Raw genomic sequence first — 16,662 nt, forward strand, 5'->3', positions numbered from 1 at the left:
AAGTGTTGCGGATTCAGCTGGTGTTTTGAAATGAAAACAGTAAGTGTTTCTAAGTAAAATATCATTTGTCTATAGTACTCAGTATGTAGAATTTCAGAGGGAATATTTGAAACACCAAAGAGAAAACAGAGTGGCATTTACAGTTACTAAGCTCAATACCAAACAGCTTCCATTTAAAACAAACAAACCCCACCACAGACAACACAAAAGCTTTAAAGCTGCTTTCCCCTGCTTGGATATCCAAGTCTCTCTGACCACAGAGTAGTCCAAGGTTTTCAGACTCAGGTGAAACCTTGTAACAGAGACTGTTTCTTCAAACATCCACAACTACCATGTAGGTAACCAAGTGCACTGGTACCACTTTGGCCTTTTGTCCAACCTTACAAAAGAAGAAACTTGTCCTTATTCTACTGCAAATATTAATTCACATTCCACAGGCAACAGAAACCAAACAAGGTAATTCTGTAATATGCAACTCACCAAGGCTGCACATACTTTCAAAGCCAGATTCTGAGAACATTATGTTTTTGATAGATTTAAAGATATCAACAGCCATTACAACTTCTATTGCAAGAGAAGACAAATAAAGCAAAATAAAGCAAAACAGTTACTTACCAATACTAATGACTGCTTCTGCATTAACAAATTAATTACCTTTAGGACCAAGAAAGGGTATTAAGCAAGCTCTGGCACGTATCCACTGCATTGGTCAAATGGGAATTAGCAACACTTAGTCATCCACATCCAAAGTAGATTTTTTTTTAAGGTAAAACCCACCATCTAAAAAAACTATGGCCACATTTTAGGTTAGATAACTGCTGCTGCTATTTCTGCCACGAGTTTTTAATCAGTTCTTAGCCCCTTGTATCACTGACGAATCAATAAGATGATAGCAAGTAATGCTTTCCTGGACACGTAATTAACAAAGCCCTGGTCCATCTAAGTCACAAATACAGATTGTACAGAACAGAATGTGTGTGAGAGAGAAGGAGGGAGAGAATTAATTATAAATGCATCTAATTTGGCTATAATACAAGCTGCACATGTGGACTGAGAAGAGTCCACAGCCCACGGTGTGTAAGCTGTCGCCAAATTGCATTTTGCTAATATTTCATATCTGTAGCCAGCAAATTAAGGCAGCCAAAGTGCCTCCTGCCCAGGTAGCTGTGCTGACTGTATTTAGACATCAGTTAGACAGCTACAGCTTGGTTTTGCTTAATATGGTTTCTCTTAAAATTTCAACAGCTGGCTGAATGCTCTAGCAGCTTTTAGTCAAATTATGCAAGGTTTCAATTTTCATCTTAAACCCTGCAGAAAGGAATGTAATCATATTATGCTAATAAATAACCAGTGCTTTCAAGGTCAACAGAGGAAAGGGATCATAAAATTGTACGAATCAAAAATATAAAGAAAAGTCTTAAGCAGGCACAAGTTCTAATTTATTTCACATTGATGCTTCACACTAGTGGTCAAATAAATGCTGTTTTGCTTTCATTTTTGCCATTCATTTTGATATCCTGAGGTAATGTAACCAGCAGGAGGAGAACATTAGCTGTGATGGAACATTTGCTTTCTGAGAGCTCTTAAATTCACCAAATGTCCTCACTGCATATTTGGGTATGCAATGGTGGAGATATACCTGAAGCAGACAGAAACCTCAGAAAAACATCACAACCTTACAGTCTACTCAACCAAGCTAATTTCCTGAGAACAAAATATTTAAGAGCATCTAGCCATGACTGTTTCTATCTCAAACAAGGTATTATGGTAGTAAGTTTCATTTACACACAGAGGTAAATTATTAGATCCTTAATGACCTAGCAACTTAAATATTTTATTACTAAAGTAGATTATGTTCCTTCAGAACTTGATACAAAATCAGCTGCAAACACGCAGGACCTATCACTTCAGTTAGAGGCAGAATAATTACAAATGTTGATAAACACTGCTGCTGAATAATAGCCACTCCTCTTGCACCTGAGATTTGTCTGCATTCGGATATGGCTCCAAAGCATCTGGATTTTTCTTGACAGCTTTTGAGATTAGGAACCAGAAGGTCACCAGGATTTGGTTTGTAAAATTTTCTCTCATTCGATATTTTAATTATATTTCGTATTCAGTGCAACAAGAGAAAAATCAAGGTAAAGTACTCAAAGGCATGAATGATCAATTCTATTTTTTTTGCCTGTATCTGTATGGATCAATACTGATATGGAACTAAGAACATAAGTTTTTCCTTAAAAATGTTAACAATAATTAAGTACCATTTGCACACCATATTTGCATGCACTCCAATAGGGAACACAGAATGAGGCAGCATGTGACAGAAGCAAGCTCTAGGGAGACAGGGTCACTCCATTAATAAATCCACACGGACTGCAACAGATGCCATCTCCTGTCTCAGCCATTAGAAAACACTTGATCATTTGCTCCTGTTTTGTTTGCCATGTACAGCATAATCAAGAAAATGACTTCTCAAGTAACACTAATCTTTAGAACGTTATGATTTTTTTACTCCTACACAGAACATTAACACTGTCCTTGTTTTAAAGGCTATAGATATGGGAGGAACTTGCTAAACTCATCCTGCCAGCACTAGCAGAGGCAGCAATGTGTATTTGTTTCTCACACTGCCCTCTGTGCTTTGCAGGGTCACTGTTTCCAAACATCTGTGAAGTATCCACCTGCAGACAGACAGACAGACAGCATGGATCCATGTAGCACTTGTGGAACAAAGCACACAAGGAAATGATGGTGAGCTACTGAAAGGCAAGGGAGAAACCAAACTGCTCAGGAGTAAACACAATAATACACATGTGCCTGGAGCAAACCCCAAGTGGCTACCACACAGCACTGCTTCAGAGACCCTCTTTGTACCATTCAACTGCCAAGTGAAGGCCACTAATAGCACAAAGCCTAGAAACCACACTGTAGATGTAGAACAGTCACAAAGAGCAGTAGGAATTAGTTTACATCCCCCTCCAAGTTATCACAGATCTTCAATACAGAAAACCATTCCCATCCTAGGAAAATCCAAGTACACTAATAACAGTTACAGAAACAGTCACCATACACTGTTGCTTTAGCTGTTGGAAGTCTCTACTCCCACCCCGGGATTTTAAAGACATGCTTGGCATGACTGCTCAACCAGATCTGCCTGAAGATCTTAACAGGCTCTTTCTGTGTGAGTAGCAGCTGAACAGAAATTGCAGCCACAGCACTCAGCCAAGCATGTCATGCCCATCACACAGAGCTGCTACGTTAAACCAGACAAGATTGCAATAACCTTGGGCTTTTAAGACAACAAATACTAATCACCAGTTGACACCAGCAAGTCCTGCTTTCTAGTGAAGAGTTTTCACTTTTGCACGTGTCACCTCAAGAATCATCACATTTTTAATTGCTTCAAACACTGCAGTGATGGTGCAAAGGACTCCTATCTTGAACTTGTAAATCACTGGTCTTGCTATGAAATAACATCACAAGGAAATGTTGCTAACCATGGCTAAACACTACCCACAGTACACCTGTCAGACAGAAAAAGAATTTCATTTTTTATATGAAGTAAGAACCAATTTATTGAGGGGAAAAAAGTAAACTGTAGAGCTTTATTGCTACCATAATCATTTTCTGTTATCTGATTCTTTCCTGACTGACTGCACACACAACTGCCTATAAACATCAATGGGAAGTACATAACGACAACTTGGGGAGGGGAGAAACAACCTTCACCAATCTTCCCAACAGCTTTTACAATTACCCTCTTCTCCCTCAGCTTTGGATAATATATGTGGACATAAGTTATCTGAAAAATAGCTGCAGCCTTTAAACTCTCAAGGTATAAGCTGGTACATATTTCCTCATAGCAAATGATACTACCTCATTTAACTTGTTTTTAAACTAACACATATTGAAGCCAACAAATATTATGAAGAGGGCAGGTGATGTAGCTGGTGACATTAATGGGTGTTAGAGAACTGCACAACAATAAGGAATGCAAAAGTGCTTTATTTTTAACAGTTTGCCCCCAACCACAAACACCTGGATAAGAGATTCTTTTAACTCTGGGAAAACAAATTAAAAAAAACACAAAAAATCCCAGTCCAAAAGAAGCAAATAAGGTAGCATCAAAAAATTGTAAAAAACACAGAAATGAAAGAGGGTTTGGCCTCTGTAGCACAGATCCTCAGGGTGTCAGGCACTAGCTATGCAAGGTAAAATCATGTGTGGGACACTGATTCTAACAGCTCAGAGATGATACACAAGGGCAACCACATCACTCAAAAATTATTCCCCAGTAGGTACCATTTCAGATTGATAGCACAGCCACTACAAACCTCTTTCAGAATTAGGTCTCTCTATTGTTTCTCAATTCCAATACAAATAAAAATTACAGTTTTCTATCCCTATGGCTGATGTGCGTTTCACATGGGTCCAATGCTTCAAATGATGTGACAAAGTGGGAAATGGCTGAATCACTTTATGAACATTTTGCATAGCTCAGCTTGACTGTTTGAGACAGATAGGTTTCTGTAGGCAAGATCAAAGAGGGTTGTAGGAGGAATCTGACAGGAAAGAAAAACTATGAGCTAGAGAAGTAGCAACCCAACAAACATTCAAACCACAAGAGAGAAGCTATTAGCTGTGAAGAGACAATCTGCCTGCAGCCAGCAGTTACATGCTTTTCCCAGGGCTAAGGGAAGAGATACAAGATAAATAAGTAAACAAAGACATTGGTCCATTGAAGAAAGGGAGGAGCAGGGCTAATACATTGACACTTTCAGAGGATGCAGCTGTCAGCAACCAATCCAACCTGTCAGACCTGGAGTCAGCTGGCAAGAAACACCATAAAAATGGTCAAAGCAGTAGTAAATGCAGAAAGGCCCTTCTTTTTTACTATTGGGTGAAGAAATGAATTAACATTCTAGGCTTTGAATAGATAATCCTACTGGGCAAAACTGTTCCAGCCACAAAAGGCTGAACCTAGGCAGATGAGAGAGAGAGAGTGACACATTCAAGAGCATATCAGCACTACAGGCAGCATCATAACAGAACATCAGCAACCAGGCCTGAGAGCCAGAGGCAGCCCAGCCATGCAGAGCAGAGCTCAGGTACAGCCAGCCCATGTAAAATATTGTCCTCCTGCCAGCCCAAGCCCCAGTACATCTCATGAGCTGGTCAGGAAACAAACCAGGGTCAGAGGCACACAGCTGTGTGACTCTCTCCATATGGCCCATCAGAAACATTAATCTCATTTCTCACTGATTTCTGAGGAGGTGAAAGGAGCGTACAGGTGTAAACTACTCTCTTCCCTACCTGCTTGCCTTAAACAATGAAAATCACTTAATGTAATGACCACTTCATGCCTCCCTTGGCACAGAAGCAACATGATGATTTCTACCCTACCCACAGGGTCAGCCAAACACATCCCAGAAACCTCTAGAGTTCTTCTCAGTGCAGTGCAGGTTGATGATGCTCAGGATGGTCAAATACTTAGCCAATTTTATTTGTATTCAAGCTTTCATAATACAAATTTTGTAAAATAAAGTGTTCTTTTTTCATAATGTATATATATAAAGTTCTGTAGGAATACACTTGCTTGCCATGTGCCTCATTTACCATGCTTTTTGCTGCTGGGCCAAATGCCAGAACAGTTCTGTTTTCCAGATTCCAGTCTCGGTTTTCTCTGGATGAATACTGGAATGAACAGACTGACAAAGGACAATGCAGCTAAACCCTCTTTAGGAGAAACAAAGGTCAAAACATGGCATGGCAGCAGGTTTCCTGCTCCACCAGCTATAAGGCTATAACATGTTCTGCATAGGTAACAGTTGCAGTTTATAGTCACACAGGCGTTTGCAAGCGCTGTCCCAGTATTACATGAACAGGACAAGCAGTTCCTCTCAGTGAACTACGCTTTGAAAAGTTGTCTTCTCTGAACAGCTGGAGGAGTGCTGCTCTCCCAGTCCTCAAACAGGCCATAAAACTAAAGACTTACTGACAGCCTGGAAGAAGCTCTGTTGCAGTACTACACAACAGAGCCAATTTCTTACAAGCCATTTCCAGTTCCATGTTGCAGGAGATTTTTATGTTGTCAACTTAATAATGCAATAAAAGGCAGAGGAGAGCTTTAGTTATAAGTATCAAAATATAAAATTCTACCACAGATAGTGCTGGGAAGATAAAGTCTCTTCTCACAGACTAGAAGTGACAGCTTTGCATTAGAAAGCAGCAGTAGATATTCAAAAGCTCCAGGAAAACCTGTAGTAAAGGCACCAAAAATCAAAGTGCAGCTGCTCTTTTTACTGTTTAAATCATTATATATTAGCAACAAATCTTGTTGTTGGCCAACACTCAGAAATGGCATATGGCCAATAAAAGGTTCAGTGGAGTTTTCCATCTGTCACTGGAATCAGCTATGGCTCCAGCTCATACATAGTAAGTTTAGTGTCATAATTATTTGTGTACTAGATGTCAACCACTCAGTCTAACATAATCATTTGACTACACAGTTTGCTAAATATACTGCCCAAGCAAAACATGCCATAACCACAGAACTGCAGCCCAAGAGAGGCATTTACAGGGTGTAAGACCAGCACTAACCAGAGATAAACCTGCATGCAGAGGGGGCTGGCTTGCCACAATGGGCTATGCAAATCTAAACCGATGGATCCTCTTGCTGTGCATCAGAGACAGTAAGAGGCACCATTCTCTTGTTAAAATCAGAAAGATACCAAATCATTGAGTGGATGAGTGAAAGTGGACACAACATGGTTTTTTGTAGCTCTGCTTGCTCCTTACAGATTCTAAGCATATGGATTTACTTTGCTCTTTTCACAGTCCTGCCAGCACAAGAAGGCTGACAGACTAAGCTTTAAACTATTTTGTTTCAGTGTAGGTTCAGGAAATACCTTAGTAAGAGTATTGTCTGAGGTTTTTTAAATTCCTTGTACAGCATTTTCCATTCGTTTTTAACAGAAATGGAATGACATTTTTGCTCCTTCCCCTCATAGCACTCCAATGCTATGGATCCTGCACTGATAGGTCTTTAGGGCTGTATTTAGATCTGGATTTTCCAGGCACTGGGATTTGTACTTCCAGCAGCCAAGAGTCACAGTCTTCTTGGTCCCAGATCTGGGTGCAGGCACAGGCAGATTTGTTTTTTTCAGTTCAGACAGAAAAATCTGTAGTACTCCCAAATGCAGACTTTAACAAAGTGGGGACGTGGGAGCAGGGAGAGAGGGAGAAGTGTTCTGAGTTGTGCTGGAAGACAAATGCAAGAACATTTTTGTTTGTGCAAGTTTGCAACTGTACTCTCTTTCCTAAGCTCTACATCTGCTGCAAGAGGACTGCCAAAGTACTTTAGAGCTACTGGATCTGACCTGTGGCTGGCTTTTAACATTTAGAACCTGGGAAGCAGGGAGCATGGTAAAGAGGGATGTAGGAATTCACTGAAACCTTTTAGAATATTTAATAATCCCTTTGTGGTTTGGTCAGAACTGGCACAGCTTCACAGCAGTAAGCTGATTTGCACAGAAATGGCCTCATGGCTCTAACAGATGCTAACAGCTCACAAGAACAATTTTCTGCTGCAAACAAAGTCCTATCCATAGTGTTGTTTTGCTCCAAACAGGGTTAAGAGTAGAAACAGATTATCAAATAAATATCAAAACACCTCAAATAATGAGAATAACTTAAATGCTCAACTCAGTTGCTGAAACATTAGTTATCTTCATCAGAATTGGAACCTTAGAGTAACCAAGACATTCTGTGAGGCTAGCAGCCATAGCAGGACCTATTTCAGAGCAGCAGGGGGAAAGCTGAGGATACTCTTGAGCATCCAAAGGTCAAATACGCACAATTATGGAACCAGACTGGTGTTTATAACATTTTAAAATTCTTGGACAGCAGAAAATCCCATTAGGCAGATTCAGTATTCAATATCTCAGGGATTAATAAATTGAATATTTTTAAAGTCTGTTCATGTTTGTATCATTGACTTTATTGCTTCAACATTGAAAGAATATTTAAATTAGAAAGCACGTGGAAAAAAACTGTTTTCAGTAAGAGATTTTAAGAGCCTTAAGCCCTCTATTGCCATTTGCTTGTCCTGTCTTAAAGTTTATAGATTGTGCTAGGTATCTTACCAAGAGCATCAACTGATTAGACAGGACATAAATACACCTCTCTGCCAGAGAATCATACAGAATTTGGAAGAAAAAAAAAAATCTGTTTCCTCTAACTAGAAAAGGACCAGTTCTGGTTCCAAAACCAGTTCACAAGAAAATCCAAGAACCCATCTAAAGCCATTCCTTGTCCCAAGTGATTTTGACTTGGCTTCAGTGCGCATAAACACCAGAAAAGTACGAGAGGCTTCACACAGTCTTAACCCAGCCCAAGTTCATCAAACACTAAAAAACTCAAGATGTATTTCCAGTCAAAAGTGTGGAGGCAGTTTACAAAGCTGAAGCTCTCACGACTGCTCCTCTTCAAAGAAATGGAAAAAAATAGGAAAAAAGGGTGGAGAACAAACAGTCCATTTAACTACATATTTCTCAGCGTGACAGGTGACATCCAGTAGCAACAGAAAGCAAAATCATAGCTCAACATTTACAAAAACCTCTGAGCCAGCTGTTCTCATTGAAATTGAGGGCGAAGAGGGTCAAAGGTGAGCATAATGGATAAGAGCCAAAGCATCTGAAAGTAGGTCCACTGGATTCACCATTCTGCAGTTGTTACTAACAGAGTAACAACAGAGTATTCAATTTCTGGGTGATTTGCTTATATCCCCACTATTTTTTAATCCCAGCTGGTGGCTTCCAGCCTGTTATGCTGAATCAGCTATTCATTCAGGCAAACTCTAGCTGAGAAATCTTTGGCAATGGATGGCAACATCCAAAAGTGATCCAGGAAAAGGTAAGTCATAGTTGTTTGTAAGAATTTACTATGAGTAAACTAGTCAGTACTGAAACAGCTTTCTTGGATAGCAGAAAGAGAACACCAGCAGGAGACCTGGCTGCCATTTCCATCCCCTGCTTACAAGAAAAATGGCCCATGAAAGAAGTTATATAAACTTGCATATGCTGTGCACATTGTTTCCACGGTCATTGATTATGCTTATCAGTGACAATTTACTACAATGAAATGATGTTTCTAGTGGCCAGGGAACAGATGCATAAGCTAGAAGCTTTTAGATTTCATGATATGTGAGAATATGAGATTTCTGCTTTAGCAACAGAAGGATATAATAATTTTTGTATCCTGAGGGAAAAAGTTTCAGCTCTATCACATCAGTTCTTCTGTCAGCAGAACATGATTCTTGTGAAAGATACAGTATTATCTATATATTCTGTGCTAGCAGTTAAGGCATCAATATGTTCATTTTTTAAGTCTGATAGAAACTTAAAAGTTGCCTTACAATATTGAAAACATTATGTTCCAGCATATACAGCAATGACAGAATTACTATTAAATGCATGAGGTTTTAAATATTCTCCATTTCACAGTGGAGCTTTTTAAAGCTAGCATTGTGAAGGAATCAGTAGTAACTCCACAGAAGTTTATGTCAGCTTTGGAGACGCTCAGTCCTTTGACAAAACACAAACTGCATTTCTGGTGATATCTCATGAGGAAGCAGAGGGGGGTTGCACCAAAGCTCTCTAAAGAGACACACTCTCAAAGATTGCAATAATTCTATCTTTTAGTTGTCTGCACTGCTCAGTTTGAGCAGTAAAAGCTCTGTCATCTCCTCTGCAGAAGCACAGAATTGATTTTGTTCCTTTGTCCTCATGTAAAGATTACAGTAATTCCAGAGGAAAGGCAGGCATCTGCACATATGCAGAACTTGTATATTAGTTGGGATATAATTTGCATGAACTCTACCCAAAATATAAACTGAGAGAACTGATTTACCAAGAAGTTCCAGCTGAATTTCAGCCAGTTTTCCTAAACTCCAGGTTCACAGAGCTATCTATCTAGACCACCTTTTTGGCATACAGCTGCTCATTTACGCTTTACCAGAAGGTTCTCTTCAGTTTGGTGCCCCAAACACCCCCCTTCACTGCAGAACAGGCTTATGCTCCACTGTCCAGCCAGGTTAAAAAAAAAGGCCTCTGCCCTGAGAAAACTCTGCAGTCTTATTTTCTCCTCCTCAGCAAAAGCACATCCAAAAATCAACCAAGCTGTTTTTTTGCCTGTCAGCCTCACCCCTAAGGCTACACAGGAGTGAAGGGAGGAAGAAAGAATTCACATGAACATCTCACAACACGCACAAAGTAACAAAGGTTTAGCACCACAGTAACTGCACCAAAAACTGAAGGTGCTTTAAAATCAAAGTCTCCTCTAGACTGATGCACAGTAATATAACCCAACACATGCAAGTAGAATTTCACAACACACTGCATTGTAGCAATCCATTTCTGAAACAGAGAAACATCCTCAAATCAACAACATCTATTACATTGTAAATAATGTTAGTACATGCTGATGTTACCTGGTGAAATAACTTGGTAGCCTATAAGACAGAATTGAATGTATCCCTTTCCTAGTATGTCAATAATAATTATTTTTCTAATGCTTGTTCAGTTATAGGAATACATGAAAAGAAGCAATTGCATTGCAGAAAACATGATTTGATGTTGTTTACACAGACACTTACGTACTGAGAGTTTATTTTATCTCCCGAGATATCACTGAGATTACAGAACTTGCAGGCAATAACCATAAGAATAATATTTTTAATCATAAGAATAATAATTTCAATTTTATATATGTAGAATATAAATTCCTAAGTACTTGCAAATTCAAGGTCAGCTGAAAGTTGCCAGAGCAGCTGGATTGTTTCATTAGAAATGCAATGAAACCATCAAAACTTCAACAAACCCAGCAGATGCACTGAGACCACAGAGGCTGTGAGACACAGCCTTCAACACACATCTTGCCCTCCAAAATGCTTCAAGAGATTTGCACTGAAAGGACAGCAAGTAGCCAAGCTAGATGAAGCTAAGCCAGAGCAAGAACTGAAGTAAAACATTTCAGAGCAAACATAGGCTTCAAAGAGAAAAAAACAAACTTATGCTCCAGTGTATGTACAAGCGCAACAATTGAAGCGTTTGTGTCAACAGAAAGCAAGTAAAAGCAAAAGTCACTGAGAAACCAGAACTCCTTGGTGCACAAAACTGGCAGAAAACAGGAGCTTAGAGTTTGCAGGCAAGGAAGGAGTTTTCTGCTCTGTTTCTCTTTAGTCCACAAAAACAAGACTTTGAATAGTTGAGGGAGAGGAGGAAAGCAAAACACCACTCAAGAAAACGGCACCCAAGGTGTTAGCAAAGTCCATGACTCACTCATTGCCAGTACCGACTCCCATTTATGTGTTGTGGTGTACTTACCGGAGCCCCTGGCATAACAGTGTTCAAGTAGAAGTGAATGTGTATTTGGGCTATTCAGAAACCCCTGAAGGATGGAACAGAGCAACCTCAAGTGATCATGGTGCAATATTACTGTTATCCATAGGATGGCCCTCACAAGCCTCATCATTTTGCTCTGTTCTTTGGCCATCCTGCATTCAAACACCTGACTTAGGTGCTTGAAGCAGGCTGACTCTATTTGAAATCTTTTTAAACTGTGTACAATCTTCTGAGCTTCACAGCCTTAAGATGTTCTAAAGGCACCATTGAGACACAAAACAAGAGCTATATAAAGAAGCTTCTCTACAGCATTATTACTGGCTAGCAATAGCCCTACTCTCTTGGTATACGTAGGTATTTATATGTAAGTGTAGCAAGCCTTTGTGGCAAGATTTTCTGTTGTGATCAATCTAGTTAACCATCATCAGTTTCATGATGAAACCCTTCAGTTTCATGATACCACAAACACTGACATTCACAAGATTTCAATTGTCTTAATGAGAACTTGTAACCAAAGGAAAGCAGTTAACATGGAGGAGCACTCAAATAACACTGGAGAAGTTCTAACTTAAATCTCAAAAACATTTAATCTTGAGACATGTTTCATTTTCAGTTTGAGAGATTCCTTCCATGTCCTAAATGGATGAACCAACCACCTGGTAAGCAAGTTAAGACCATGAGAACTGCTGTAGAACTTCACCACATAGGCAGCAGATGAAGTGATGGAGGTCTTTGGGCCTCAAGATGGAAGGTGCAATTTTGTACACTTGAATTGCTGGGAAAATAGAAATCCCCAGGCACCAAAATGAACAGATTCAATTTTCTTCAACTAAAAATAGTACACCCTCCTTTAAGCAGGCATTCCCTTGAACTTGAATTCACTTGAGAACCACAAAGAAAAACATTCTGCTAAGGAGTTTTTAGCTTTTTTGACATTGTGGGCTACCCATAAGATACACCTTTATCTGGCTGTGAGCCACACTGTCACAGGTGATGCCTGTACTCCACAGCATACACAAAAAATATTCCACAACTGCAATCCCCACAGAAGAGCAGTCTCAACAGCTCCCCACCCTCACCTAGCTCCCCTTGATTATGTCATCTGAATGCTTCCATGGGCCACATGCCAAAAATATCCATGTTGCTCACATTCTTCTGAAAGCAGGCAGACAGCACTGCTGAAAAGCTGGAAGCTCCCTGCATTTAGCTCACATTTAATTAACACAGTAGTCTAATTATGGACCACCTAAAAACATACAGTGTTCACAACTTCACAGCTTAGAGTCAACAAAAACTATCTGTCACATGTGTAAGGTCAGAACACAAAGGCAAGGAGACCTAGAATAATTTTGACTCACATCAGCCTGCACCAGCTACCACAAAACATTCCTTAGCTCAGCAGCTCTCCTGGCTGTCACCAGGGATTGCAGCTGAGTTGTACCTTCCAGTGCTCTTCAGAGATTTTCCCAGCAAGAGCATTTGGATCTTGGAGCTAAGGGTCAGAAATCAAATCCTTCCCTTTGACATTGTTCTAAAACCATGAATGAACCTATCACCCCTTTCTTAAATCATGAGATTAGCTTGAAAATAGTACTGTCATGTGCTTATTTGCCTCCAGCATTAGATGCTCAGATTCCCCTTTTCAAGCTTTCTTTACAACTATGTATTTGAAAAGAAGGGAAAGCAAGCTCTGATTCTTGTGTGGCTAATGTACATCAAGCTGATGCTTCAAGAAAAACAGCAGCCATCATGAGAGTTGGCAACTCTCAAATTGGTGGTTATGAAGGAAAGAATATTAAACAGCTATCATCAATCTATCTAGAGCCAGGAAGTGAGCCATGAAATGCTGACAAAGGGGAATATCTGATCTGACAATGACGGTATATTTATCTTTTAAATGAAGAATAATGGAGTTACACTGGAGAGACTCATTTTAACTTTGCAACAGTATTTATCTCATCACCTTAGGGTGGTCTCTGAGCACCTCAGGGTAAGAGAATTTGTTCTATCAGCTCTTTTAAAGGCTACCATTTTACACTCCAGAGATGCCACAGGAGCTACACAAACAGAAGAAAGGAGTGTGGAAACTGACCTTCTGAACAGCCCTCGTGCAGCCTCCCACGGCAGCAGTAGGCCAGGAAGTCAGTGCCCTGCTCATCCTCAACTTTTTTTCTGCCAAACAGGGATACCACCAGGTTCTCACAACAATATTGGGGTTTGGGGTATGTTTTGAGGATGAAAACATCTTCACTTATTTTGTTTCCCAGCACATTAGGCCTTGTGACTGGGAGCATAAGTGGTGTGTACATGCACAGGCTGTCACACAAGAAAAGCACAGCTGTGTACAGGCTCTACATCCAGAACACTGAGGGACAGCTAACACCAAGCCACACTCATATCAGCCCTGGGGCTGTCTAAACACCCTCATCTAAACTCAGACCAGAATATTTTTATACAGACCTCTACCAAAAACAAAACCTCAAACAAATCCCCAAAACCACAAGGCAAGGATGATGCAGACACTGATCTGTTTTAATCACTGTGATTAAAACAGTAGGTTGCAGCTTGAGTTAAAAGAAAGATTGGAAGTGTGTTTATAAATAAGGAAGGTAGAGAAACTCAGGATTCCTACACAGGTGTGATCACCTAAACCTAAGTTAACCACAGATTCCTTACAAGGATCTACCACCCTTTTCTTCCCCCAAAAAGACTGGACCCCACACCACACAATAATATTTTTGTTGCTATTTTAATCTAGTCATGAATTCATCATGCCATCCCCCTATCTCTTTTATCTAAGGACTGATCCTACCAACAAGGACTAATGCTTCAGTAAAGTTCTGACAAATTCACCTGCTTTTTTCCCCTCACTATCCATGGTCTGTCTGCTCAAATGGTGAAAAAAGTAGAAGAAAAAAACTTTCAAACAATCCTAAGCAAACGCCCTGCTTATAGAAAACCTCCTTGGTCTAGTACTGAAATCCCACTATCCTCACAAGAAAATGAGTACTTGTTCTGTGGAGATCCAACAGCTGATCCCAATTAACATTTTCTCTCCCACCTGTGCCCTAAATTGCACCATAAGAATAACATTTGTGACTCAGCTGGAGTCCCACCTCTAGACAGCCCAACCTCCTTTTGCTTTGTTGGGCAGCAAACCAACTCCCTGTCCTGAGCTGTGAGGGACATTCAGATGCATTTTAGCCAGTTCACACCAGATTGTGATCACTGGAAAGGAGCTGCAGCTGCTGTAGTTTGATGCTCCCTTGCCCTTTCTGAGGCCTGTGCTCAGACAGCCATAGCAGCCTTCAGCACGTCCCTGGTGGAGCATTTGTGTTAGCAATCTGACTAACAGTCGCCCATCTCTCTCCTTCAGAAGCTCAGAAAAATTTATTTATTCATTATTTTTACTAGCAGAGAGTAGAAATTTACCTTAACACAGCCAAAAAATGCAGAAGCACACATCAAATGTGCACTGATGTTTGCCTGACCTCAGCTCCACAGAATGCTCTCCACACTGCAGCAGCCCAGACCTGGCAGGCAGCAATGCTGAGGCCAAAGCCTGCTCTGGCTGCCCGTGTTTCTGTGCTGGGTCAAGCACACAGAACAGGCTCACGTGGTTCCTCATGCTGGCACACTGAGGGGGGGTTGTTCTGTTTGTTGCTCTCTCCAGGGGTGTTCTTGGCAAGAAGGGTGCAAGTGCAGCACCCTCACTCAATAACTTCTCAGCAAACTAAGTGGACTTAAGCCTTCAGTAAAATCAAAGCTCTGGCTTGGCTTCAGCTATGCATGGAGAGGGGGTGCCTATAGAAAGGAATTAGAGCTTGAACACAGAGTAAAAGCAGAGCAGAGCAAAACCTTCAAATCCTGAAATCACATGACTGAGCTTTCCTAACCATGCAGCGAACATGTTGCTGTACCAGAGAGCTCGTTCCCATCAGAAAGGCAGGCTTGTGAGTACTTTAAAGCAATTAAAGAAAAAACACACCAGCAAAAAACAACTACTTCGAAATGAAGCAGCTGATATTAAAAAACTGTACTGGAGTTTTAAGAGTAAGCCAATGATATGTTTCAAGGAAGAGAAGCAGTGGCAAGGAAGCCACTTACCTTGATAGCAAGGCTTGTGTAAGGAAAGAGCCACCAGTAATTTAGACAGGGAATTTTGTACTGGTTTCTCTGGTGGAAAGTGGGATTCAGAAGAAAATCCTTAAATCTTTCCAGACCAAAATGATCTATTTTTTTCTGTAAAGCGGTCCAAGCAGCATCTTCTCTGCAGCAGTCTGATTTTCAGAAAGCACACAGAATCATTTGTGAAAGTTTGTTGACACCTCTAAAAATCTTGACTATTAAAATCATTCTTGCTCTAGTAAAAAGCATTGTGGACCACAGAGGGATCAGAAATGGGCAACAGCAATTGCTGCAGAATTTGTTGTTCCAGGCAATTTTTTTCATTCTTCATTCTGTAATAGTGGCTGTATGTATGTTTGATTCAATATAAAAGGAAAATACCCACTTTGTCACCTTATTTCCTGTATTGGAGAGTGGGGTCGATCACATATTAGCCCAACACCATGGATGCAAGGAACCTGAGGAGTTTAGAGGGATTAGATGAAATGAAGCAAAACAATCTGTTCCTGCTTGCACTTCTTGCTCACAAATGTAATAAACAAGTAATAAAACAGACACCCCAAAGCTCCATTTGGCATCACGGGGGTGCAAATATTTCTGGAGACATGCCTGTAAGTGATGCAAGGGAAACAGCTCCCTTCCTGAGAAACCAGTGACTGCAGAAGGGGCAGGGATGATGACTTTACAAAGCTTAAAGACTGCATTTTACTCTTTAATCTTCGGTTATACACATGACTTCATTGTGAGAAGGTCACCAGACAAAGGAGTTCAGTGAACTGGGTCTGAAGGGAGGAACTGTGAGTGGGTCTCAGCTTTGCTCTTGCAAACCATTCACGTAACTGGCATGGCCATCTGCCCAGTGAGGGGCGAGCCCGGTGCTCACACAGCCCGGCACAGAAATCCTGGGGATCGGTGGGAATAAGCAGGAATTGTCACAGTAGAAAAAAGGTATTGAGGAGTAAGGTTAAATTCACCTTCAGCATCCCGAGACATTACACAGCACCTGGGTATCGCGGTCAGCACCTTGCACCAAGGCCGAACACGCCATGGCCAAAATCTTCGCTCTCCCCCAAGCACGAGGCAGGACGGGACGAGGGCCGGAGCGCGGCTCCCTGTGAGACGCGGCTCG

This window comes from Molothrus ater, chromosome 13 (genome assembly GCF_012460135.2).
Source record: "Molothrus ater isolate BHLD 08-10-18 breed brown headed cowbird chromosome 13, BPBGC_Mater_1.1, whole genome shotgun sequence".
Lineage (NCBI taxonomy): Eukaryota > Metazoa > Chordata > Aves > Passeriformes > Icteridae > Molothrus > Molothrus ater.